At 35.7% G+C, this 27175-nt stretch overlaps 1 protein-coding gene and 1 long non-coding RNA gene across 3 annotated transcripts in view; both read left to right on the top strand.

Annotated features, from left to right (window-relative positions):
• The window catches only part of cdi (serine/threonine kinase), a 113581-nt gene that overhangs the window by 59818 nt on the left and 26588 nt on the right, over positions 1 to 27175 (top strand). The window lies entirely within an intron of this gene.
• LOC141433051 (uncharacterized) lies at positions 3656 to 3904 on the top strand. Its single transcript, XR_012451892.1, has 2 exons — positions 3656 to 3724; positions 3787 to 3904. It is a non-coding gene; the product is annotated as an uncharacterized lncRNA (long non-coding RNA).

The following is a 27175-nucleotide window of genomic DNA, read 5'->3' as shown; positions in this document are numbered from 1 at the left end:
CTACCACCCTAAAGTTGATAATCGTTTGCATGTCATAAAACAATAATTCCAATATAGACGTGTCTGTCAACTTGAAAGTTCGACTTTAGTGACATATTCATTTGAAAGGAACTTGTTTAAAAAGTGATAGAGCACTTGTTTGGCTGATGGTACAACAACACGATTCCATACATGAACTCTTTGAATTTTATTCTCAGTAAGTCGATTTAAATTAATAAGAATAGCACGTTCGTATTGTGTTGTTAGAAGACTACTCTTGAAGACTTTCGAACCTTATAGACTCGCAAACCGTGAAAGTTCAAGCTTAGAAGACTAGAGCGTTGAAGGTTTGAGCTTAAAAACGGTTCAGAACCTTAACGACTCAAGCTTTTTATGAGCTCTCGAGAGTAAGTCACTTCTAGCTTCTAAGAGTAAGTCTACTTCAAGCTTTAAAAACTCGGGCCTATTGAAAGCTCGAGCTCTCCGAACCTCAAAGGCCTGTGTTAAGCGTTAAGAGCTCACGCAATGAGCACTCTTTTTCAAAAAAATAATATTTTGACAATGATAGTTGCCAAATTAGCTCGGTATGCATATCGGCAGCAAAATTAAATAAATTAACTAATGGCATTTTCTTTACTGACGGCTACTGATTATTGTCAGTTTAAAAACGATCTAACGACGAAAATAAAAATGAATATACCTATAATACGACGTGGAAATGGTACATTTATGTGTATTTGTGGTGATATAAATTCAAAGTATGCAAGTTATAGATTGATCTGATTTGTTAAAAGCTTTAAAGACTTTTAATGCTCCAAACTTTATAGACTTAAACCTTAAAAGCTTAGGAGGCTTTAAAGCTTGAGGCCTAAAGACTCGAGGTTTCTGTGCTCGTAAGCAGTAACACGAACTTTTTAATTTGAGGCTTATACGGTCGAGGCCTTAAGGTTCGAGGCTTCTTAGCTTTTAGTTCGTATGCAAATAGAAGAAATATAACAATAAATAATCAACAATCAATCGTTTTGTTAAAAAAATACATCGTCATTGAATTAGGTACTTATTAAAGCAGTTTTATTGTTTGTCATTAATCACTGCGTGTCTAACTGATTGTTTAGTTTTTGTAAGACACGTTGGCTCTTGCTACTGTAGTTTTTGAACTAGATTATTATCTTTTCACTGACGTCTGGTCATCACACAGTCGTTTAACTAGCGAATGAAATTGGTTAAGTAATTAATGTTTGTGATACTTCTAATGTTATCTATCATTATCAAGCATTCTTTAAACTATGTTAAGTTATATCCAGCTTATGAATTCTCAAACGGAGCTGACTTTAAAATAGCGTGGCTATTAGTGCAACAATATAAAGTCTTCTCGGGGTACATCTCACTTACAGTAAATAATGATGTATCTTATCTCAGTGTAAAGAGATTTTATCGTACGCGCCTGCAGTTATGCTGGTTGCATGTCGCGAGTAGCGACCTCGAGCATTCTGTGTGCAACTAATCGGTAAGTAAGCAGGGATCCTAGCGTGATTACGACGCATTGTATGTTTACTTTTCTCTCTGAGTAAAATGAGATTATTGTTGTTTTGAAGGCTCGCAATATTTTTATATAAGCATTTGTAAGAATCGTATGATATATTTCTTAATGTATGATCTAAACGAAATAATATTATTCTGTATTAAACTACCTACTCTGTTGATAATCATCTATAATCTACATGTAGAGCTAAACTAAGATTTTCTTATAACGGTATAGCTACGCCTGGTGAGCATGCAATTTTTATTTATTTAAAAATGATGTAAAACTATTGACACGTTAGTTTACCTCCCACGCGAAATTGATCTAAATAGTGTAACAGAACCGTGACCACACGAGCTTGCTTATATCTTCTGGAATCTGTATCGAACGTTTCCAACCTTGTTTATTTGTTTACATTCAAAAGCATTGGAAGTAAAGCGTACCGTAGCGTAGCCTAGGTTAGTCGTGCTTCGCTCGTTCACGTTCGTATTACGTACATACAGTTCTATACAACATAAACATGTCGTCTATGCAGCTGTTCGTAAACAAACTTCCACCACCAGTTTCAAGATTTCAGATGCATGCTCTTTAAGATTATGTCAAACAGTGACAACTTAAAGCCTTATTCATAAAAAGTTAGAGCCTCCTTGAAGGCTCCTTGAAGGCCCGATGCTAAAAAACATGATTCATAAACGTCTGTTAGCGCTAATCAGTCGATCAATCCTCCTCCTTTATTTCCCTGCTAAGTCACAAAATGGCTGCCACAAGTTTGAACAGCTGACTTTGACAAGAGCAAAAAACCATACCCAAGATATTTTTAGTGAAGGGAGGGTTACGCAAAGATTTAAAAAAATCCAGGAAAAAATATTTTCAGGAATTTGTATTTTAAAATCCTCTTAATTAGGTATTTACTACTGCTAGTTTACTAACAATAAATATGATAAAATAATAATTAGGATTATTAACATAATTACTGCTCTTTGCACTTAGGTACAACATAAACATGCGGATCGGAAATGGCGGGAAAACAAACATCTAGCTTTTTATTTTTTCCTGCTATTTTGCTGTCACTGCTGTCATTTTTTTTTTAAATTATCGATGAGGGCATTTTTTGTCTTTGATTTGTCAAGATGGCCAACATAACGCGTCTAATCCGTCTATCAGCAGCTCAACAACTAGCAGACTGCTAGTTTATTAATCATACTTCTTGACAACCGTCTAACAAGCTTAACCAGTCGGCTAAGTAACAGACCGATCAAACCTCAATTAAGGACTTTTTATGAATAAGGCTGTTAATCTTTGGTATCTACATGCGACACGACGATCCCATTCCCGAGTCGTACAAAGTGCCTACCTACTGCGCTTTTTTTACGGTTCCGTACCTCAAAAGGATAAAACGGAATCCTAATAGGATCTCGTATGTCGTCCGTCTATTACAGCCAATTTGCTCCGAAGCTACTGGACTGACTTAGTTAAAAACTTGATAAGTACCTAACCTACACTTACGTAAGTTGCTTAAGCAAAAACAGACATTTAACGTAAATAAATTAATCTAGAACATGTGGTTGGCTTTTACGGGTAATTTGCTCATAACAAATCCTTTCATTTTCACGCAATGCAGTTTGTTAATTTTTCTTTATTTTAAAAGAAAAATTACAAACTGTATTGCGTGAAAATGAAAGGATTTTATGTGCAAATTGGTTCATCATTTTTAAATTACAGGAAAACCTATAAGGTCAACCGGCACTATGTCGTCTATGGGGCTAATGCGTCCATTCCAATTATCATAAGAAAAACATCCTTTGGCACTAAAAGTACAAAAAATGATAACTAGATGTCGTGGCAGAGCTCTTTTTTAAAAGTAATCCGCCATCTTTAATGAGTCATTTCATTTCGACTCTTCTTGTGTGCCAACACGTGCATTTGTACCTACCTAAAATCTCAGTGTCTTTAAGTGAATCGATGTTTCTGAACCGTAAGTACTTTTTATAATTCATTGGAATACATGTATGTTGTTTTGATTATTTTATGTAATTAGCTTTAGATTTGCAGTTAATATGCAATTTAAAATTTGTTGGTTATGTTTTAGCTTCGGGGCTATTGCGTGCGTCCTGTTGGGGCTATTGAAAGAAGAAGAAAGAAAGAAAGGAAATAATTTATTTATAACAGCAATGACACATAATAAGTAAAAATAACAATAGGAAATGTTGCCGCTATAAAAAGGTCCCGGCTCAGCATATCGCTGGTTGAAACCAGCACTGGTCTTCCGCCGGGCCACAGGAGAGTGCAATTACGGAAAGTCACACAAAACAAATCAAAGTGAAATCAAATACAAAAATAGCTACGAGACTAAAATATAAGTTGGCTGTATAGCCCACATTATCATGGCAACAGTACATGTAATGAAAAAGATAAGAATAATATCTCTTGTGACGCAATAGCCCCATTTTCTCAGGTCCGAAACCTTTCATTTTAGGATAATATTAATCTAACTGTACATCCATACTAATATTATAAATGCAAAAGTGTGTGTGTTTGTGTGTATGTTTGTCCGTCTTTCACATCGAAACGGAGAGGCGGATCGACGTGATTTTTGGCATAGAGATAGTTTATGGATCCGAGAGTGACATAGGCTACTTTTTATCCCGAAAAAAATGCACAGTTCCCGAGGGAACAGCGCGCGATAACCGAATTCCACGCGGGCGAAGCCGCGGGCAAAAGCTAGTATGTCTAATAAAGGAATAAATTTGTAATCTGTACCTACAATACCTACAAATCTAGAAAACTTTGTTTGTTAAAAAAAAAGAACCCAAAAATTGCTGTTTAGAATTCATGTCGGTTCGTCGGTTTGTTTTTATCAGCATCACGTTAAAACTAATCCAATGCACGGATTACGTGATTTTTGATTTCTAAGTGGTGGTTTGATTCCAATATTATTATTATATTACGTAATATAATTATTTTGTTTATTTGTTGATTTAATATAAAAATTTCGGCTAAGAGATGTAAAAAAAAATACTCGAACCTATTAGAAGATAAAATTGATTGGTACTCCTGGAATCTAGGAAAGGGCTAATGCGTCTATAAGAAACTAGGTCAAGTAGACGCTATAGCCCCGAATATTTTTTGTTCAACTTATTACCCTAAGCTAAGGCAACAAGTAAATAATAAACTTTATCATGTGTGCTTTTATAAAATTATCTAGATTAAAATCATTCCGACCAATCCGATCACATAATACTAGTAAAAGACGCTTTCACCCCACCTGGGGTTATAGCGTCTAAAAATCCCAGCTTTTACAGAAACGTAATTTACACGTAGAAGTTATTAAAAATGCCATAAAATAGCATTAAAATATAAAATTAGATAAAATAAGCTAACTTGTATCATAAGTTATAGCTTTTAAGGATACATAATGTGTTTGTTATAATCTGATAAATATGCTGTTTAAAGTATTGTGACGCATTAGCCCCGGTTGACCTTAATAAATTTGTGGTTTTAAAGTGTGGTAAAAAAACATATAATTACTAAAATATTTTATGGTACTGAATTCTCCTCGAGTTCGACTCACACTTGTCCGGTTTTTTTAATTAAACATGACAGATAGGGAATACATCAGGTTTTATTATTATTATTAACTAAGACTATGTTTGCACGGTCGGCACTAAATTATAAAGAATGTTTTGATGTCGATGGTCAAGTCTTGCAAAATAGAACTTGGTAGGTACGGTCTGCGTCATATATGTATACACCTTTATGCCACTAAACATAAGGTCGATGTATACATATTTTGACGCTATGGCTGTATATATATTTTTGCATTCGACTGTAATTAATTTGAATTTATTGCCCAGTATTTACTTGAGAAAGTCAACTTGTGGTATCAATAGTTTCAAGAATTTGATCTCACAATTACCTATGCAACTGTAACAAAGTAAATGGTACATGTCAGGTAAATGTAAACTAGTATAATACTTAGCAATATTCACGCTGTCGAAAACGCTTCATGCTCTTCTAAAATATAAAAATCAAGTTTATGAAGTTTTTTTGCGCTTCTGTCATGTCAATCACCAATTATAACGGAATAGTAAGCCTGAATTTGATCGCTAGTTGAATATTGGTAGAATTTTATCAAGACTAATTATAACTGCAAACTGTTAATTAAGGAATTATCGAACAATGCAGATTTATGCAATCATCCGGTTGTCTTGTCTACGCGTTACTTATAGTATAGTGAGCAGCCGTCTTAGTGTGATTCCTACAATGTCGAAGAAATATGTATTAAATATGCATGTGTTAAAATATTAATACTTAACGTACTTTCACTTACCTATGTACGATTAAATTAACAGTGACATTAATTGATTATTTAGTGACTTGTACATTTGTCGACGATTATGGCATCAGACCAAACAAAGTTAAGTACTTTCTCTTAGAGTGCCTATAATAAATAGAAATTCAATTCAAATAATAAGGCGAGTATTTATGAATAATTTACGTGTCGCGAGCGGTATCAGCTCGAACGGTTCCAGTGGTAAAAAAATATAAACAAACAATCTATTACCTCATAATAGCTTTATGCCCGTTATTATCAAATAGCCAATGACCTTGCCTCGATTTGGCCCAATACCAAGTGCCGATGACTCCGCTGGCGCTTTCTTCTAGTTTTTGTTGACTCTATTTATTTAAATCAGATTTTGAATGTGATATACAATACATACATTGCTCGTTTGAGCTCTGTTTGACCTAATAAATTAGCAGCTGACGTGTAAATATAAAAGTTGATGCGTAGAGAATTATTTATTCTTTGGCTATTATCGACTCGTTTTTAACTGGCATTTATTATTTGTCTAACGTGTATAACTCATTTTTCTCAATTACCTTTTAAATTTCTTAGTAGAACCATGACTACAATATCCATATGCTCGGTAAAGCAGAGGCCAGAACTGAAATCGGCCTGTACCAATACCATGCATGAGTTTACAGTGACCGTACTTGATAGCGACGGCGTAAATTATTTTTATGGAGAATTGTACAGGAGTTCACTACTTACATAAAATTATACTCTTCGCATTTCTACTTAAGCTAAAACTTCCGTCAACTCAGCGACAACATTTCGTAATTTGCATTAAAATTCCAACATCAATCCGGCGTTCCAGCTCTCTAAAATTTCAGGTGGAAAGTTCGTAGCAATAATAATAAGTGTCAGGCCGTCTGTCGGAGTCAGGTGTTAACTATAATTAATGCACGCACCTGCTAGCGCTCGTTTGGACAAACTCAGAAGTTCAGAACGCGTGTAATACGTCTTTGCCACGGATAGATCTAAATACGTCAGTGTTCACTTCCAAAGGATTAATTGTTGGTTCCATTGCGAAATCTCTTCTTGGCTCGTTTGTCAACCGTCAATTTGAAGTTGTAATCGAATATGGTAATTCATTTGTTTTATGATATGTTGTAACAATAAACATAAAGTTTATTTGGTATTTAACGAGTCTTTGGCAAGTCTCTTTTGAAATTATTGTAACTAACGAATTATTTATTACAATGTTTGCCAAGCATGCTTACTATTAATTGTAATTATTTTAATCATATTTTGCTTGTGATTGAATTTAGTAACAGTAGCCTAAACATCGATGAATATCAATAATATCAGTATCAAACACCCTCGCTGCGTTTTTTTTTTTAGTAAAAACAGATACCAAACAATAGTTTTTATATAGGTTATATGACGGCTCGAATATAGCACCAGCTTCACTATTTTGAATCAATCGCTTATTCTTCAGTCGTATTATTGCTGATTTTCCTGACACGTCACTACTCAGCAACTGGGTATGGTATTTTGAAAACGCTTTCAAACAGTCATCTAAAACCCAAGATTGAAGATTTTTTTATCTTTACTTAACGGAATAAATAGGTAGGTAGGTTTGCTATTCAACAGGTAATTTTTAGATTTCTTTAACCAATTAAAAAAAATCTTTCACTAAGAGAAATATAAGCTGAGAAATATAGGCTAGGCTACTCTTCATTTCAGAATGTATGAATGTGCAAAGTAAAGGGATTGCGGAGTTTGAATACAAAACATTTAACACAAAATCTCCTTCACAATCAGATCTTCTGACTAATGGCAAGTGCTTGGAACCAGTCCAAAGTTACCTGTGTTTCGGGTGCGTAACTGCGTAGGAGTCGAGACGCCGTCGACACCTTCGCCAATTGCTTGTTATGACGGTGGTAAAAGTGAATTCGGTATAATTCTATTGGGCATTTCGAAACTATTTCAGCTATCAATGTTGATGATCTGGTGCAGTACGTGTATTACGATTATGGCTAGGACAGTTTCGATTTATTTTGCATAAGTATTTATTTCGCAAAACAAACTTGATTGCAAACAAGGAAAGCTTTAGTCGTAGCTGGCCTGAAATTGTTGTATACTTACACTGCTACTAAGGTACTCAAGAGTAAAAAAAAAGATGTTATTTAAATCCATAATCATTTAAAACTATTGTTATTTTATTAAGTTTAAACATTCACTTTTGTTATTGAATTAAAATTACGCACTATTCAGCTGAAAAAGTATTTACTTTTGTTTATTTGCCTCATCTAGAATCTAAATTTGGTTAATGTTAGCAATATTGACAAATGTTCAATTTAAGAGTCATTACATTAATACGCTGCAAAGGCGGGATTGTCCTTAACAATACATCAAATTCTTTCGACAGCGTAGTGGGTGAAGGAAGTTGCATCAGAAGCACCTTACCCACGTTCGTCCCACATCGCTCAGCTGGGCCCTGATTAGCCCTTTGTTACCAAGAATGGATCTAATTCAATGGTGATACTGATATCATTTTTGAGAGATCACTATGGATTCATCAGATTGCATGCTTTTTGATTGACACATTCTCAGTGTCCGGTGTAGTTCGGAATGGAATCTAGATACGTTTCGTCTTGGAATAAACATTAAATATAACAATAGTACGTAAGCAGTGTTATTTGCTGACACGTAAAACTGTGTTGTTTTATTGAAAAATCATATTAGAAATAATACAGTCGGGTGTTACAAACAGTGAGGTATTAGTATTGGTAAATAAACAAATTACAGTTGATAATAATTTTGTCGGGCTCCCCTGAGATGAAAATTCCAAGTAAGCCTGCGTTTAATCGGTGCTTGGCTTGGCTTTGAATGGCCTGGGGGGTAACTTTACTGTGGAAGAGGGTCTTCAAAACCCCTCTAGAAAATAAACATTCATGTAGCATAATTTACGCTTCTCACATCATATTTGATATTTGGAATAGAGGAATCTTCTCACTTGCTTTTAAATAAACAGTACCTGGGCGACCGAGCTTTGCTCGGAGTAAAACTCGATAATAAGCGTTTTCTCAGAGATAAGACCAAGCTTGATCGATTTGTCATCCCCGAAAAACCCTACATTCCAAATTTCATCGAAATCGTTGGAGCCGTTTCCGAGATCCCCGAAATATATATATAACATATATACAAGAATTGCTCGTTTAAAGATTAAGTACTTATACTCATTAAGCAGTAAGTAATGTGCCACACATGTCTTCGGTACAGACTTTCATATTATTATTAATAACTAGCTGTTGCCCGCGGCTTTGCCCCCGTTGTATTTTTCCTGTATTTTCGTCCATAAAAACCTTCTTCTGACAGTAACGAACACAACAAAAAAAGAATTAGTGAAATCGATCCAGCAGTTCCCGAGTTTTGAGCTTAGCAACACATTTTACGATTCATTTTTATTTATATAGTATATTATATATAGAAGATAGATGGATAGATTTAATGACTGTTTATCTTTGTTTCAGGTAAGTCACGTGAAGCCGTCACGTTTCAGTCATATCATCAACAAAGTGGCGCCAAAGAGACACGTTTTCCTCATTACTGGTTACACAAGTATAGGAACATTGTTTTTAGCATCCATTTAGCTTGATTAATGGTAATCGGTGGTTTTGGTTTCCTTATTTTTCCCGGTAGTATCTTGAGTCTTCAGTCAAACGTGGAGATTGATATTGGTAATTGAAACATGTAAGTATTCAGTTTCATTATATTGTCACGTCCATGTTTGATGTAAGTAGTGATAGTGGTATGGTAGAATTCGGCATTGAAAAATTCAAATAGCTTGGAAAAGCCTAGCGCTTTGAGTCCTAAGAAAAATGTAATACACTCGTGTTCAAAAATGTTCAAACGTAGGTAAGTAACTGCTTGCCAACGCCAAACGCATTTATCTTGTAAGAATGTTTATAAATTTTACAGTTCTTGGAATCTCTATCCACGCGGCCCTTATGAGTTGAAGGAATGCAACGCGATCGTGACGAAATGTTTCTAAATGTATAGGACATTAACAAGTGCCGAAAGACAAGTGGTAGGAAAACGCAGGATGCATCCGATGACGCACGTGCACAAGCACAAGCATTACATGGCCCAATTCACATGACTTCCATACCTACAATCTATGGACTGAGGCTTATTATTAGATATTACCCTGTGTAAAATTCCTTGTACGGACTAAATGTGGACCAGGTTTAGTCTAAAAAGCAGTAATGATTTAGTGGTTTTCAGTACAAGAAAACATCATAAGGAATCCTTGTACCTACACGGCTGCATAGCAGCTAGGTAAATGGTGTCCATGGAGTTCTCATTAAACCCACAGAATACCGGCGTGAAATAGTAGTTTTACACCGATACGGTGAGTGGGAATCCGGAGGCCCAACTCCTCCCTCCCCCATTTTATTTTGTAGCATACTAGACATAGAATAGGCCTATCATGCAAATAGATCCGATTCAGGCGTGTCGTAAGGTATATTAGTTTCCTGCATTAAAACTACAGGTTATTATTTAAACTTCCGAGTTTGCGAAATAATTAAATTACCGCTATTTATTTCAAATTGTCGGGCGAAATAAATCTTCTTGTTTCCACGAAAACCAGTGGTTGTGAAAACCAAGGAAACGTTAAGGACTTTCTCTCTTGACATTTCCAAGCGAACAATAAATACTTAATATCAATGACATTCATGACATTGAGAAAGGAAAATTGGATGGCAAATAAACATTTATGCCTTCATTCCATGTACGATTATCGAAAAAACAAACGCCATGTTTTGTTCAAAGATAAACAGAGGAATCACCCTTAATGTTTTTAGGGCCGATCCCTTCTGTTGAAACAACGTAAATGTATAAAGCAAACAGTTCTCGTATACCGAACACCCATTAAACGGTTGAATCGATATTTTATATTCCGCACCATGTGCGCAAAGTATTAAAGTCAAATATAAACCGAAAATTCAATCCCGAACAAACGACTTCCGTGACGTTTCAGCTTAATTCATGACAGCCAAGCGATGACAAATAAAATCCTTCTAGTCTTCATTTGATGCAAGGTAATCTCTCTAACTTTTTTTTTAGCACATGCTTTTTACTGAATAAGCAAAATTTGTTTGTACTTCGTTTCTTACTTGTCCATAGCAGAAGCTAGCGGAGCTCTCAAATTATAAAGAATATAATCCAAACTCGCCTTATTTTTAATTTTTCTCTTTCTTACCTAGTCTATCAAGCCAGTCTCTAATTCCTCACCTAATATTCCGACAGGATCACTCAAATATTGAATTATAATAGTGTACAAAAATCGGTCGGTGCAGGTATTGTTCGCTGACGTTGTTTACAATCAGCTCGGTTTGTGAACAAACAGCCAGCGATTATTTACAATAGGAAGGCATCTCGATGCCCCAAACAAACTGCTTTGTTTGGCGACGAGATTTCTAGCTTTATTGTGTAAGTCAATTTGACATCGTTTGCCTACTGCCTCAAGTCTTATTCGTGAGAGGCAAAACTGGCTATGCAAAATAAAAAGACTTACTAATTATTCAAATATATTTTACAAACATTTGTTCTAAATACCAAAGTTAAAAAATGTAACGAAAATTTCTGTCATACCCTGGAAAATTTTGTTTTTGCAAACAACCGAAAAATTCGACGTTTCTGTCATCTATTTGTCTTGGTTGACCCACTTTCGCTCAACGTACATTTAAAACTTCTAACCCAACCCCACTGACATTCTTAATGATTTATAATGACGCCGCGGTGTTTTCGTGACTTACTGTTGCCAAAAATTTGTTTAGACCATTTAAAATAAATAATCATTCACTTTCTATTTGTCTCGTTTAGATTCTTCCCACGAAACTGGCCAGATAAAGTAACATTTTACCAATTCACAATCTTAATTGAAATATAACTTGCTACCAAATCTGTTGCCTCGTCCTGTATCTTAGAGAGTATTTCACGCTTTCTCTCCCATTCGATACATTCATTCTTTCTGTAAAGCGTAAAGCACTGTCGATAAAAATAACCAAAACAACTCTGGGATTACTCGAATAATGCTGCTGTTTCGCAGTATTTTCTTTTCTTTAATCCAAACGCCCGCACAATGTGATTACACTCGCATCTGTCCAATGACGCGAGTATTCATCCATTGATGTCGTTAATTTCGCAGCTGGCAAACCAACAACATTCCTACCAAGTCCCTAGTTTTCAAAATCCACTCTTTAAGCTTAATTAAGGTCATTTGATGTCATAAATATGTCACGCGCAGTTTTACCAAAATGTTCGTAAAAACTGAACACCTTTACCTCCTTATAACTTTTCCTGTTACTCTTTATGAATTTGCAATTATGAGGTAGGTTGATTGGCTTCGACACCGATTGGTGACGCTTCAACATCTGGACCGTCCAATCGGATGTTGCAATGATTTGCGGATTCACGACAACACGTCGCTCCACCGGCCTTGATACGAATTCCGGGACAGTTAGTGTAACCGCTTGATCTGTTTTAAACTGTCTCGATACCGTTCCCTTGAAATTTGTCGCCGCAGATATATTGGCTTTTCATGTCACTAACGGACTGGTTGGCTATTTCTGCTGCATATGAAATAATCAATTGAAGTTTGACTTTATAACAAGTGTCTTTCAAATCGATTGCGTGTGTCTGCAACGTGAATTTACAATCAGCGCAGCTGTTAACTAATAAGCAAGCAACCGAAGCGTGACAGAAGTAGATAGGTGCAAATGTTGAAAAAAAATAATACTTTTTATGTCAGTATTTAGCATTAGTTATTACACTTATTTATTGGCTATTTGCGTATTTGTCCCGTTCCGCCTCGACGTAACAACGGCAAGACGAATGCATTTCGCACGCGCTGGACGTTGGATTCCCAGTTAACGCGGAATGCGAGAGAATCGCAATAGGTCGTGCACTAACAGAATTGAGAATGGACAACGGGAATGTATTGCTTTTGAACGACTAGAATGTTCGTGTGTTGAAGTACCTACAAATGTTTTGAAATAAAATAAGCTGCCTATGACGCTGGCTGCTACGAGAATTAGTAAATTCTGTTTTTTTTTTTCTATATCCTCTCACATCTTGTATTTCAACATGATCAGGTACAACCCTAAATGCCATGCATTTGCATAATGCATTGCTGAACGCGTACGGAACATATCAGAAACATCGCAAAACTAATTGTATTGAATACTCTTTCGCATTAGCCACATTTTTTTTTTTTTTTTTGAGTTCTAATATTATAGAGTTCGTATGAGAGAACATATTTCTCTACTGCGGTGTTAAGTTTTTGCAATACCTTATCTACCCGACTTCTTGCGTGTTTTTTATTTAGCATTTACTACATTACATTAGCCTTTATGACCAATAACTTTCTGGCCATACATATTTTTACAGCAAGAAACTTCAATTTACACCTTCTAAAACTCGTGACATTAGCTAATAATAAAATGTGTGACATTTGTTTTGAGCAGATCTATAAATAAAATTCTCACAATTTAATAACACCCGGCTTCCATCTTCTGGATATAAATAGAATGAGAGCTTGGGTTTGGCTTGTTGGGCATCTCTGCTTTAATAATTTTGTAAATGTATAAATTACCTTTCCATCTGTCTGAATGTTTACTTACGTAATAAGGATGGTTCTTTGTGCGGATAATAGCGATTATATACGATAGAATATAAACTAACAACAATCAATAAAGCAGTTTCCAAGATTTTCACCTGTTATTATTATTCCATCTTGGGATTTCAGGCTGCGTTCCACCAGAGATGTGCGAGGAATGTGTTTTTCATTGACCAATAGAAACGCTTCATTTACCTATCCTCGCACAGCATATCCACAGTATAACAAGTTCCCTACAGTAATCCGACGGTGAGGTCCAGACAGAGCCATCGTGCGGGGCGCGAGGGGTGAGGGGAGACGCGGGTGGGAGGAGCCCAGCTGCATACTTCGCCGGTCTTAGTAGCTTGGGACAAGTCCTCTAGGGCTATCGCGTTTTTTTAACATTTAAATTTTTAATAAAAATTATTATGGTGCATACGACTTGTACTGTGAGTGCGTGCAAATCTTCATCTAGCATAAATAAGGAACTAAGATGTCATCTATTCATATTAATTATATTTTATTTCTTTTTTTATATAATTAAATTCAATACCAGGAGTTTTAATTATGCCCATTAAGTCTAGAAACCGGAAGTATTTGTCGGTTACTAATCTATGAAAGTACCTATATATTGTGGAAAAAAAAAAATTTAATAAATAGTATTTTGATACTTTTTACCCCTAATAAGTATACCACCCCTAAATTATTTTGTTTAACATCATTACGCAATACCAATATGTACCGATTTGTAAAAGACATCTACCTTCCAACTTTTGAATTCGTGACAACCCTTCCTTACTTGCGTAAATACCTATACAGGCTGCGGTATCGCTTAACTTCTAAGGCGTCGGCCTACTGTAGGAAAAACTTGTTTTACTGTGGCACATCTGGTGGAAGAGCTGAGCGGAGCGAGGCGGGGCAAATGAGGCGTTTCTATTGTTTCATGAAAAACACATTCCTCGCAACACATCCTCCCACATCTTTGGTGGAAACTCAGCCTAACTGGCACTTAGTATCTGCAGTATACGGTTAAACTAATGAAATGAAGTATAGATCGAGGCGCCAGTCGCACATGTGCATTGGAAATGTATCTCTGAGGCGAATGCGAGATTTTTAGGTCAAACCCGTATAGAATTCGCAACGAGAACTCTCGGTATCGCGGAGCGTTACCTACATTAGATAAAGTCGGCTGTTTTCGTTCTATGACACACCTTAGATGGTGACCAATAGTAACTTGTGATAAACTTAGATCCGATGGAGCTTGGAAATACGGCTTTTGGAACATGTTATTTCGATCGGATTAAATAGTGATAGTCCGTTACAATATCATTTAATATGAGTGAGTCTCACGGTAGTTTCATGTTCAAAAAAGGATTAAATAGTGATTTATATAAAGTATAAAACAACTATTTCTATATCTTTTTCACCTTTCGATTAATTGACTACTAAATAGTTTTTCTGTCGTCTGCTGGAAAGGACATTGTAAAATATTCGCGAATTTAGAAGGGCTCCCAGACGATTGATTATAAAGAAATTTTTTAACAAAAAAAGTAAAACCGACTCCAAAAAAAATAAAAAAATAAATAACAAAAAATTGAACCGACTACAAAACCCTTGAAAATATTTTCTAGGTACGTACTAGTACGTACGGGATTGAAACCCATAGTATGTAGGTGAGGTAGACGACTATTGTTCCACTCCTGCTGGCTCGTGCTGAGTCACCGACTTCGAGCTAGTACGTACCTAGAAAAATATTTTTAAGGGTTTTGTAGTCGGTTCCATTTTTTGTTATTTTTTTATTTTTTTGGACTCACTTTTTAGTGATTCGTACCCAAAGTACATCTTTCTGGCTTCAGCATCAGATCAGTTCGAAAGAATCATTAACTTAAAGCTTCTTCTTAGTAGCTTATCTAGGTATATTAATCATGATCGTTTATATACGAGCGAGCATTACTTAGCTTTGATGAGTTCCATTGGCCATCTACGGTCTGCTTCATCAGGTCCAAGTTACCAAATGATACTTTCTGAATGTAAATGCTCATCTTAATGCTAAAAATGCCAAAATCGCCTCATAAAATTTGAGGTTTGCCCTCTATTTCCCTAGGATCCCATCATCAGATCTTGACTTGGTGACAATGGGACCACCTCAGAAGAATACTCTTTCGAATAAAAAAATAATTTTGAAAATCGGTCCACAATTGACTGAGTAATCGGGGAACATACATAAAAAAAAATACAAACATTGAAACATAGAACCTCCTCCTTTTTTGAAGTCGGTTAAAAATTGCAAACGCATTTGAATAAAAAAGCAACTTATTCGTGTTTAATAATAATCAAGCATAATAAACTTCCATCCTTAATTTAAATGGGGACTTATTAAGAAAAAAGGAAACACCTGAAAAAAAAACACTATTTTCTACTAAAACGACGAAACTTAATTAGTGTACTTTTTAAAGCTAAATGCATAAAAAAGACACGTTTAATTTTACGACGGTAACGACCTTCGATTTACTGTTAGCAGAGCAGGTAATAGAATCGAATTGAAATGGAATACTATAAAAAATGCTGTAAACACGAGCTTTTTTTGTTTATCTTGATGACAGATTATTAATACCTAAAGTGAAGGACCACACACCAAATTTGAAATCAGTCATAGCACTGGACTTGAATCAAAATGCAAGTAATATAAATTTAATTCTTTATCAAACATTTTACTTACCTCTTTTTTATTAAGTACATTTTCAGGAACCACTCAACTGCTCTTTGTGTCACATGTCACTTGTAGATAAGAGTAGGTAGGTTTTTGGTGGGATACGTTTGGCTGTAACTGAGTAATATTTTTTTATTGTCGTCTTGTTTCCTTCTTACGTGATAATGTGACTTAGATTTCAGCTAATTTTTCTATTGAATTAATGTTCTAATTGGTCTATTCAGCAGATATTCGCTCCGCTTCAATGGAAGCCCACCCTTAAAATTGCATAGCTCAGCGATGTCAGTCAGTGATGAACAAAAATTACTTGACAATTTAAACTAAAGGATAAATTAAGTGTTGAAATGCTATTAGAATAATAAAGAACAATAAAATACTTGATACAATCTAATGTAATATTCTTGTTACTTTGTTACTATATATGCAGGAAGTTTTATTTTGTAATAGCCACTTAATGTGCGGCGCTACAATAAAATCTGCTATAAGTACACAGGCTTTCATGATTAGTTGTATTGCTTACTTTGCGTTTCATCACTGAAATACCAAGATTAAGGGTATGTTTGTAAACATGTTATATCTTATACCCATTATGAATTAATCACGTGGTATTGTGAGTTCTGAAATGAATCTTCAGCATAACAAATGACACGTCATTCTCTAGCCCTAAATTTGTCGTCAGAGACGGCGCCAATCAAATTCTAAAGGAATGTGGAAACTTCTGTTCAAAACTTACAAAAACTAAGGACCACAGGCGAAAATTTATAACTTTACTTAAGTAAATAGTTTATAATAAATAATAATAATTTATTGAATTCATAAAGATAACATTGATCTCATACTTGTTAGTATAAATCTTGAAAGTTCACGATTGACCGCATAATTAAGTTTGTTCATGCTCTTACTTCCAGTTTCGTGGAATCAAACCTCGATGAAAGTTCAAAGTCGCCGCGATGAGATGAGACAAGTGCATACGAGCTCCTCACATATTTGCCGGTCGTACAAAAAACTGCATCGGCCGCGCGCGTTTGTACGCCGCCGTATTTTTAGCCCGCCACAAATAGCCGATGTGTGTCGTTGCCGATGCATTTCTATCGTACGTTTTTGGGTCTCCATGGGCTGTGATGAGCGAAGAATTTTGACCAAATGCAGCTTGATTTATTGTGTCGCTGATGCAATTCGTTTAGAGACTGTGACATGGCCGTAGGTTTTTAGATTATGGCTGTCGTTGTTTTGTTATCTCTCTTTCATTTTAGCTTCGTATTGTCAAACTTACCGTTCTTCTGAACGATTGAAACAAAGAGATTCGTCCTGGGATGTTGAATATTGTTTCTGTGCTACTGTGTCAGTAAGGAGCACGGCATGTTTTAAATACGCTCTAAATATTTTCCAAAAACACAGACATGCAATACCTAGTTAATGCGGCTCTAAAACTCTTTTTTCAATTGTCGCATCTGTCACAAAGATCATTTGCAAAGGTCACAGGTGGCTGCATTTGTATAAAATCCCCAAAAACCCCTGCATTAGAATAAAACCCGGGAATTTCGGTGCCTTCTCTAAGTTTCTGATAAGCCCCGAGCCTCCATTTTCCCGGAGGGATTTACACCATCCGTCTTTCTCATCTATAAACAGAGTGTGCCTTTTTTGTTGAAATAGACCCTATTTATCACACTCCCATGTATTTTCGATACCGTTCTGTGATGTAATTAGACTTCAACCGGTAAGTATTTGGAGACTTTTATGCGGGAATTATTTTGCATTGGGTATGAAAATACCCACCGGCATTCTTGCGGCATTCCGTGTCGGTATAGTACAGGACAGGACCCCCGTGATTTACACAGGTAGGGGTAGGACCGATTGGAATTTTGAACACTGTCGCCACCAGACGATTTCTTTAATGGTTTATTTTTACTTCACTATGTGAAGTGGGATGTTTATTTTAACACAATTTTCCTTAAAAAAGGGAACGGGGAACACTTTGCCGTAGCCTTAACTTTAAGGTTTTTAATGATTGGGGAGCATACTTTTTGTTTTTGTTTTTCTTTCCTTATGCTTAAAGAAAGCGACAATTTTCATTTTTTATTGTGCGTTTTATTTTCACCTGTGCAGAGGACAAGTCGGGTGCCTCCCGTTATCATTGCAGCATTAAATTTTTTTGGTTTCTTCTGTATTGAATTTCATTTTTATCTTTATTCTATAAATCCTTCTTGAAATGGTTACGTGTAGGATTGACATTTCTTTTTATCACTTCAGCTTGCAGTCTTTACGTCATACGATAAAAGTAACACCGAAAATGTCTCAAAGTCTTTGTGTCGAATGACTTTCACCTTTTTGAGTATTGATTCGTACTTATATTTTTTTATTTTTGATTCGTGAAATAAATTCAACAGTACAAATTCAAGCACGGCTCTTGGGTTCTATTTTGATGCATTCAGTAAGTAGAGCAGGTATTTAGTTTACGTAAACAACTCCTGACATCAAATTGTCTCCTCTCATCTCATCATAAAATTTGTAAGGTATACTATAAATTTTGTGTCTAGTGTGTCGGCAAAAGATCGTTAATGTTATATGAGCTGAACCTCCTTAATTTTATTACACCATCAATTATATTGACGAATCCATGACTGTGCTGAAAAATTATTCTATCTTCCTTGTAATAATAAAATACTTTAACCGTGAATGAAGTTTTTCTTTTATTCCACGGAATGATTAACACTTTCCACTCCCTTAGTTAAAATTATTAATTCCAAATCTCTACATATTTTGTCTTTTTGTACAGTTTCGTTCGCAGCTTGTAAATGTCCACCACTTTTCATAATAATATAAAAACGATAAAAATAAAATAATTGTTCAGGTTAAGGACATCACCGGTTTTTTTAGGGTTCCGTAGCCAAATGGCAAAAAACGGAACCCTTATGGATTCGTCATATCATGTGTCACGGCCACTTTTTTCCAAGACTAAGAACTATACTGTTGAAACTTGGTAAGTAGATGTGTGAACCGCATTAAGATTTTCACACAAAAATAGAAAAAAAAAACAATAAATTTTGGGGGTTCCCCATACTTAGAACTGAAACAAAAATGTTTTTTCATCAAACCCATACGTGTGGGGTATCTATGGATAGGTCTTCAAAAATGATATCGAGGGATCTAATATATTTTTTTTCTAAACTGAATAGTTTGCGCGAGAGACACTTCCAAAGTGGTAAAAAAAATATATGATGTACATTACCATACAAACTTCCACCGAAAATTTGTTTGAATGAGATCTAGTAAGTAGTTTTTTTTTAATACGTCATAAATCATAAACCGCAATGTACCTTTCATTCAATCAACTCAAATATAAAAATAATTAAAAAAAAGTGTTTGGAACCCTCGGTGCGCGAGTCCGATTCGCACTTGTCTAGTTTTTATTGAAATAAATTTTTACGTACGCCGCGTACGTGTAGGGTGAGAAATTGCTTGTTTGTGCATAAACGAATGTTCCCATTTATCTCCAGGTAACATTTATAACCAGGCAACTGATGATGCTAGTACTTTCATTTCAATAAGAAAAACTCTAAAGGTTGTGGACTGCAATCCCATTCCTAGCACACAAATACAACGTAACGCGCGCGTAATCTAAACCGCCGTACATGGTCGCATCTGCATTCCTGCATGACCGTAAACACCGAATTGCATAAAGTGCTTTCAAATATTCTTATATGTGGTATTAATGAACATTATCTTTCTTTTTATGTCCAAATAAGTTTTTGTTAAAAATTTCATATGTAATACAAGCTTTTTTGCTGACTGTACTTGCATTGTCATCCAACAAACTACATTTCCGTACCAAATTTCAAGCCGCTGCCAATAACTGTTGAGGAGTTCCGTCCTGCGGAGCTGATCCTGGCCGGACTATCAGGATGTTACTGTCAGATTATTGTATGTCATCAGATTTATATAGAATGCCAAATTTCAAGTCAATCCGACCAGAGGAAGCGGGCCTAGCTTCCGAGATTTGACCCAAATAAATAACAAACAAACGGGGCAAACTAAATAAAAGCTTTTAATAAAAAAACGAAGTGTTAAATCACCAGGATATAAAGAAACCGGCCAAGAGCGTGTCGGACACGCCCAAAATAGGGTTCCGTAGCCATTACGAATTAAATTAAATAAATCAAAAAACCCGACTGCTAAAACTAAAAGGAGGAAAATAAGTCTATTGGTCTAGAACTCTGTCAAGAACCTAATTTTAAGCTTAATTTTAAGTCGGGACCCATTCAAATCGTAACCAGCTCAAAAAATCTTGGTAATGGGTCCCGATTGTTGAACATTAAATGAGCTTCTTGACAGAGTTCTAGACCACTAGACTTATTTTCTTCCGTTTAGTTTTAGCAGTCAGGTTTTTTGATTTATTTAATTTAATGTTTTATTTTACACTTTTTTGATATTTATGTGAAAACGGTAAATTAAGAGTATTAAAACCCATATATATTTAGAATTACATACAAATATATATTTTTTTCATTCCTCTGCCCTATTTTTTTTTCGCAGACGCCATATTGAAATATTATATAGCCTATGTCACTCCGACAGTTATGAAGGATCCAACGATACCTCATTTGTTACAATCCGTCCAGCCGTTTAGGCTGCAGCGAGGACCAAAGAAATGGACATACATTCCCACTTACATACATTCTTACATACATACATACATACATACATACATACATACATGCATACGCTCGAAAAACATAAACCTCCTTCGGGCAGTCGGGTAAAAATTAAGTAATATTGTTCTAAGGATTTCGTATTTTATACGGAACCTTCCAAGTTTAGGTATATTTTATACCTTAGGCTGCTATTTAAGAGTAAAACTATTAATAATTCTCAAGCAAACTTAGCCGTTATAGTTTTTTTTGAAAGTTTGATATACTTAGTACCATCCTGAATTTTTTAAATTTTTCACCCACCGGTTTAGATTTTAGAGGGGGGGGGGACGCTGGATTTTAATGAAAATTTGCACTTTAAAGTTGAATATTTCGCAAAAAAAACAATGAATCGAAAAATCGTCTTAGCAAACCCCTATGATTTTAAAAGACCTATCGATGCCCCACACTATAGGATTGGATGAGAAAAAAAAAATCGCCCACACTTTACGTCAATGGCGTTTCCTAAAAAAATTGTTTTTTCAGTTTTTAATTGTACCATTTTGTCGGCATAGTTTACATATATATCCGTGCAAAATCCGTGCACACACACACACACACACACACACACACACACACACACACATTTCGTTTGTATACTGCTGCATGTTGCATTTGTTATTTTATTTGTAATGTTCCTCTGCTCGCGTTTCTTTCCTCTTTGTTTTCTTTTCATTAATAATAATATTTTTGTAAGTAAGTTTTAAAACGTAAGCCATAGTGTTATAAATAAAATTGAAAAACTTGTAAACCGACTCAGTTGAGTGCCAGCCAAGATACAGGCTCAGCCTCGTTTGGTAGACACTCACCAAATACATAATCTGGTATATTGTAATAGTGGTCATTTTTAGATAAATAAAATTCTTCTTATTCTAGTTTACCATTATTGAAGGTTAACTAGGTTAGGTTCTTATGCAAAATTCACATTATTACAAGTTAGTAACATTTAAATAACAGTAATAATATGATAGCACAAGCTATAAAATTCACACCCCAGTTATAAAAAGGCGTTTTGATAGATAAAAAGTCAAATGAACTGAACGTTACGACGTACCGTATTATAAATACCGTAAGAGAAATAGAGAAATAGGACTGTTAAGTTTTTATGGTCTACCATGAAAGCATTTATCTTAATCCTACGAAATATCATACATTCTTGCACATTTTGTGCTTCTCTGAATCCGAAACCCGTTATGGCTATGCAAAATTGTAGCTATAAAAACGCTAAGAGATTTCAGCATTCCTCTTGGTTTGGTAAGGTAATCGCAGATCAGAGTTGCCCGACCGTGCGAAAAGCTAGATAACATCGCGGCCATCCATATTCGGTCAGGGCATTACAAACTTCGACTAGCTTAGGGTCATAGCGGACCTTCGACGCAGTACAAAGCATTTAAACAGTAAGTATATTTCTATAAAAATAACATAAGTACTTACTTACTTCATTTGCGAATTTAAAAAATAAACAATGTTTTTGTGTTATTTTACTTATTATTTGTGTCTTGTTTGAATTTGAGTGAACGGCTTCGAAACAATCATTAAAATAGTGTTTTTTTTCCGTTGTTCCCTGGATAATTTCATCATTAGTGAGGATCATACTTCCTCAATGGTGAGCTTTCCGTTTAAAATATATGTGAAATATGTTCATAAACATAGGTTACATATATGAAAAATAAAGGACGACATAATCCTTACCTCACTTTAGATAGACCCTAAACCGAAATGGGAGGACCGCTTTTCATAAACGGATTATATTGCTCGTAGCAAAAAAGCCTTAAGTACATATCTAATCATTCATCATTTTTTAATCTGTGCGATATTGTATTTTTATCTGTATTGTTTTATTGTAACTGTCGGCAAATAAATATTTTCTTTCTTTCTTTTTTTCTTTCTAATATGGATTTTCTAATTAATAAGGATGGAATATATGGTAAAATTCGTATTAAGTATTATTAATATTAGAGTTATTCTCAACTAGAATATATTGCTGGAAAACGGGCTCACCTCAAATTTTGTACACTCAAATATCTACTCGAGCGCCTACTCCATTACTGTACCAATGCCTTCTACTGTCAACTTATTATGTGGGACAGACAGCTTGAAGCGCTTTGAGGAAGGTGCAATTATGGTAATTTTCACCACGTACTCAGATGGATTCTGAGGGAAGCGGGTCTTTAATAAACTATCGCTTAACATATTTCAGGTACACTCTTTGAGATATTCAGAAGAATGGAAAGAGCTTGGCGCAATACGAAATTTGAAAACTATTTAATTAATTAATTCGATGCAATGTAAGTTAATCTAGATATTCCTCTGGATACTTTTCTATCTGTTTTCAGTACTCTTCAATAATCATTTTCTCTAACTTTACTCTATCTCTCTGTGGCAGTTGAACACCTTTTTTTTTGTTTATTCGACTGGATGGTAAACGAGCAAGTCGGTCTCCTGATGGTAAGAGATCACCACCGCAACACCAGGGATATTGCAGATGCGTTGCCAACCTAGAGGCCTAAAATGGGATACCTCAAGTGCCAGTAATTTCACCGGCTGTCTTACTCTCCACGCCGAAACACAACAGTGCAAGCACCTTTTTCTTGACACTATCTTCTTTTAAAACTATGTGACGTGGATAATGCATTACGCGCCAATAGTCAGTAACGAGGAAATTGATCCAGAGCCATTATATTGGCCTTCGGGAAATGCATCGAATGCTTCCTGCGATAAGATGCAGTGGCGCCTGTAGAGTCTGTTGGCGTTTCGCCAAATCATACGCTTTCAGTTTAACATGGTCCAGTCTACCTTTATTTTCTTCTGTACATATTAGAAAATGTCACTTAATGAACAATTGACTCTAACGAAAGTAATTTAAGCTTGCAAACGGATCTGTAAATTGAAAAATAGTGTAGGTAATCAAACCTGCAATGATTTGGAAAGAACCATCCACTATACAACGCATACCCAATGACGTCCCGCATTATAGATTTAGGCGAGAAAGAAAATATCCCTATTTTATCTGTAGGGGAGGTCCCATAAAATATTTTGAGTTTTTTTTTTTTTTTTTTTTTACCATTTTGTCCGCGTATAACATAGATACTTATAGATGTGCCAAATAACACCTTTCTAGCACTAACAGTCTAAGCTAAACCACGGACAGATGAACGAACATGGAGTTAACCTTAAAAACGGGCATTAAGAACATTATTTCTAAACGTTGTTTATCGACCTGCGTACCTTATGAAATTTCGCCACAACACTTATCTGTGCTAAGAATTTATATTATTCTTAGAACGGGTGAAGATGGTTTACACCTAAAGTAGCGGACGTAACGGCTAACGCAGCACACACGCGATCGGATAGTCCGAGTCACCACATGCTGCATCATCAGTTCGTAAGCTGGATTAGGTCGCTTCGAGAGGCCGGCAGTAATCCGTTCCTCTTGACACCTTAAAAAAATTAGCACTTTGAACGCTTAATGCAATGTAACAGACATACCTTCTATCTTTTACACAAATCTATCTTTTATACGAAGTACAATATATTTTCGCGCCAATTTGAGTCATGACCATGACCCACTGTTTTCGCAACGAATGACATAATAATTACTTCCCTGTTAGGCATTGACATGCCACCACTGCATTGATAGTTAATAGGTTCCTAAGAGAACCACGATTTACGACTAATCATTAAACTTGCACTGTTGTGTTTCGGCGTGGAGAGTAAGACAGCCGGTGAAATTACTGGCACTTGCTTGAGGTATTCCATCTGCAATACCCCTGGTGTTGCAGATGTTTATGGGCCGTGGTGATCTCTTACCATTAGGAGACCCACTTGCTCGTTTGCCACCCAGTCGAATAAAAAAAAAAAAAAAAAAATATACACTTATAAACTGACCAAGATGTTCCTTAAGTAACGCTCCTTACTATTGCAGAAAAAAGATATTCGCGCGTTTTTTCTATCTAGCTATCCGAGCAACATTGGATTGGCACACAACAGAACATAGTCCGTTGGTTCAGCGGGTCAATTTCGCTAACGAGGGCGATATCGAAGTGAGTACGTTAAGTTAGAGTTGGCGTAAAGAGGATTAACGGGGTTTCGCGGTCATTGTCATTTAACTTGTTAAGTATTACGATTAGGAGTGTCTGAAGTCTGAATTCGCGTTAAAGTTCCGTTTGAATTTAGAGTTAAGTTTTGGCAGGAAGCGATTTTAACAATAGTTATTTGTGCAACAAGAGAGCAAAGTATTCTACAGTTGAATCACGAGCGTAGCGAGTGATTCTAGATTAGAATCCTGAGAGCAGCCAGGGATTCAAACACGCGAAATGCAAAAAAACTTTGGTCTCGTGTGACACATACAATTTTTCACCTCAGCAGCGAGAACATAATTTAAATGTAACATACGAAAAAAAACACGTATATACCTACTTGTTTACAAAACAAACACAATTCAAAAAGTAGAGAGGTTTTGAATTCGGAACAAAAAATTGTCCAGTAGGTAGGTACAATACAAATCTCATACTCACAACATGCATTGTGCGATTTTGCTCACTGATTTCTCATAGCAAAACCTGCCTGTTTGAGGTGCTGCGGTGAAAAAGTTTTAGTCTGGCTGTTTATATGCTCTTGTGTATAAAAATATCTATTAATTAATGGACTGGTAAAATTTTCAATTCAGTTCAATATATTTATTGCATGGTCATGAGTTTTCATAGATGATAATTATAAATTTAGTTCACAGCATATCATATCCTGCCTCAGAGAGGCTTACAACTACAAACGCAAACTATTGAACCGATATCGAATGCGATTGATTTTTTAAGCTCGTGTTTTTTGAATAATCATGTAGCCATGTCGCAACGGTAAAGGCTCGTTCTGATTCTAGCTCGTTTCATTGATACCCAAACATCGGAATGACCGCACAATAGACCTACTTCTAATACTGACAAGGTTAAATTACACAACATACTATGTGATCCAATAGGCAGAGTATACTTTGAGTTAAACATCTAAAATATTGTACTGGTAATGTACTCATTATTAAAACTGTAAAATGTCTGATGACAAGTATTACGAGTAGATTAAACAAACTGTAAAATTGCTTTTGGTATTGTCGATGTTATCGACTCACAGACCGCTTAACACAAGTTTGAAAAATATGTATTAAATGTATTTATTTTATACGATTATTTACACCAAAGGTACCAGGGCGTCACATGTATACATAGTTTGTAATTTTCCATCCTAACGCCTGTGATGTGACATGCATTAAACAATTTTGAATTTGAATTTGAAAAATTCCATTATTTGCAGTTAAATGAAAACACACAGTTCATAGAAAATGCTTCTAAAATTATGGAAATTTATAGCTCCAGTGAATTTTAAGGCGTTTCTTTTTTTTTTATTCGCCTGGATGGCGAACGAGCAAGTGGGTCTCCTGATGGTAAGAGATCACCACGGCCCATAAACATCTGCAACACCAGGGGTATTGCAGATGCGTTGCCAACCTAGAGGCCTAAGATGGGATACCTCAAGTGCCAGTAATTTCACCGGCTGTCTTACTCTCTACGCCGAAACACAACAGTGCTGCTTCACGGCAGGATTAACGAGCAAGATGGTGGTAGCAATCCGGGCGGACCTTACACAAGGTCCTACCACCTGTGAAATCGTTATCGACATTTAAATCATTTTGCTAAAAAAATCGTATTGAGAAACAACCACTTGACAGATTAAAAAAAAGTTTTAATCAGGTGCACTTGACTCCGCCATACTTAGCTGTTTAAACCGTGATGAATGACCGTTCGCGGGCTGGCTAATTACCATATTAAATCAATTAATCAACACGAGTTACTTAATAATTTTCGCTCAGGAAAAGTGTATAAAACAATTCATCATTGATTCTGATAGACGTCATCCTTTATTGTTGCGAGAAAATAAATAAGTACATTTTCTTTTCAAGTGACTGTATGAACTATGAACATCTGGTTAGTTTCCAGAGAGTTTGTTTTTTTAAGTGCCCACTCCTCCGGGCTTCGAATCCCCCGATGGAGAAAACAGAAGTCACAATCATGCAGTATTTGTTTTTTTGAGTGTGGCATCCATTAGCTCAATGTTTGATGAGAATAGTCGAATTAGTCGATAACTAATTGTGTAGGATAGTCCGTGTTTGCTATTGATATAAAGTTGAAACTATTGCTCCTAAAGTCGCTACCATTTGTTTTCGCCGTGCAGATTTTTAAGATGCATTATTTTCTAAAGGGATACTTCAAGCCCCAAGGTGTGTAAATCATAAGTCATAACCCAAACCGCTACGTAGGCGTCGAGTACTGTTACC

Source organism: Choristoneura fumiferana, chromosome 12 (genome assembly GCF_025370935.1).
Source record: "Choristoneura fumiferana chromosome 12, NRCan_CFum_1, whole genome shotgun sequence".
Taxonomy (NCBI): Eukaryota; Metazoa; Arthropoda; class Insecta; order Lepidoptera; family Tortricidae; genus Choristoneura; species Choristoneura fumiferana.
The sequence above is the reverse complement of the archived record's forward strand: the minus strand, read 5'-3'. Positions and strand labels throughout refer to the sequence as shown.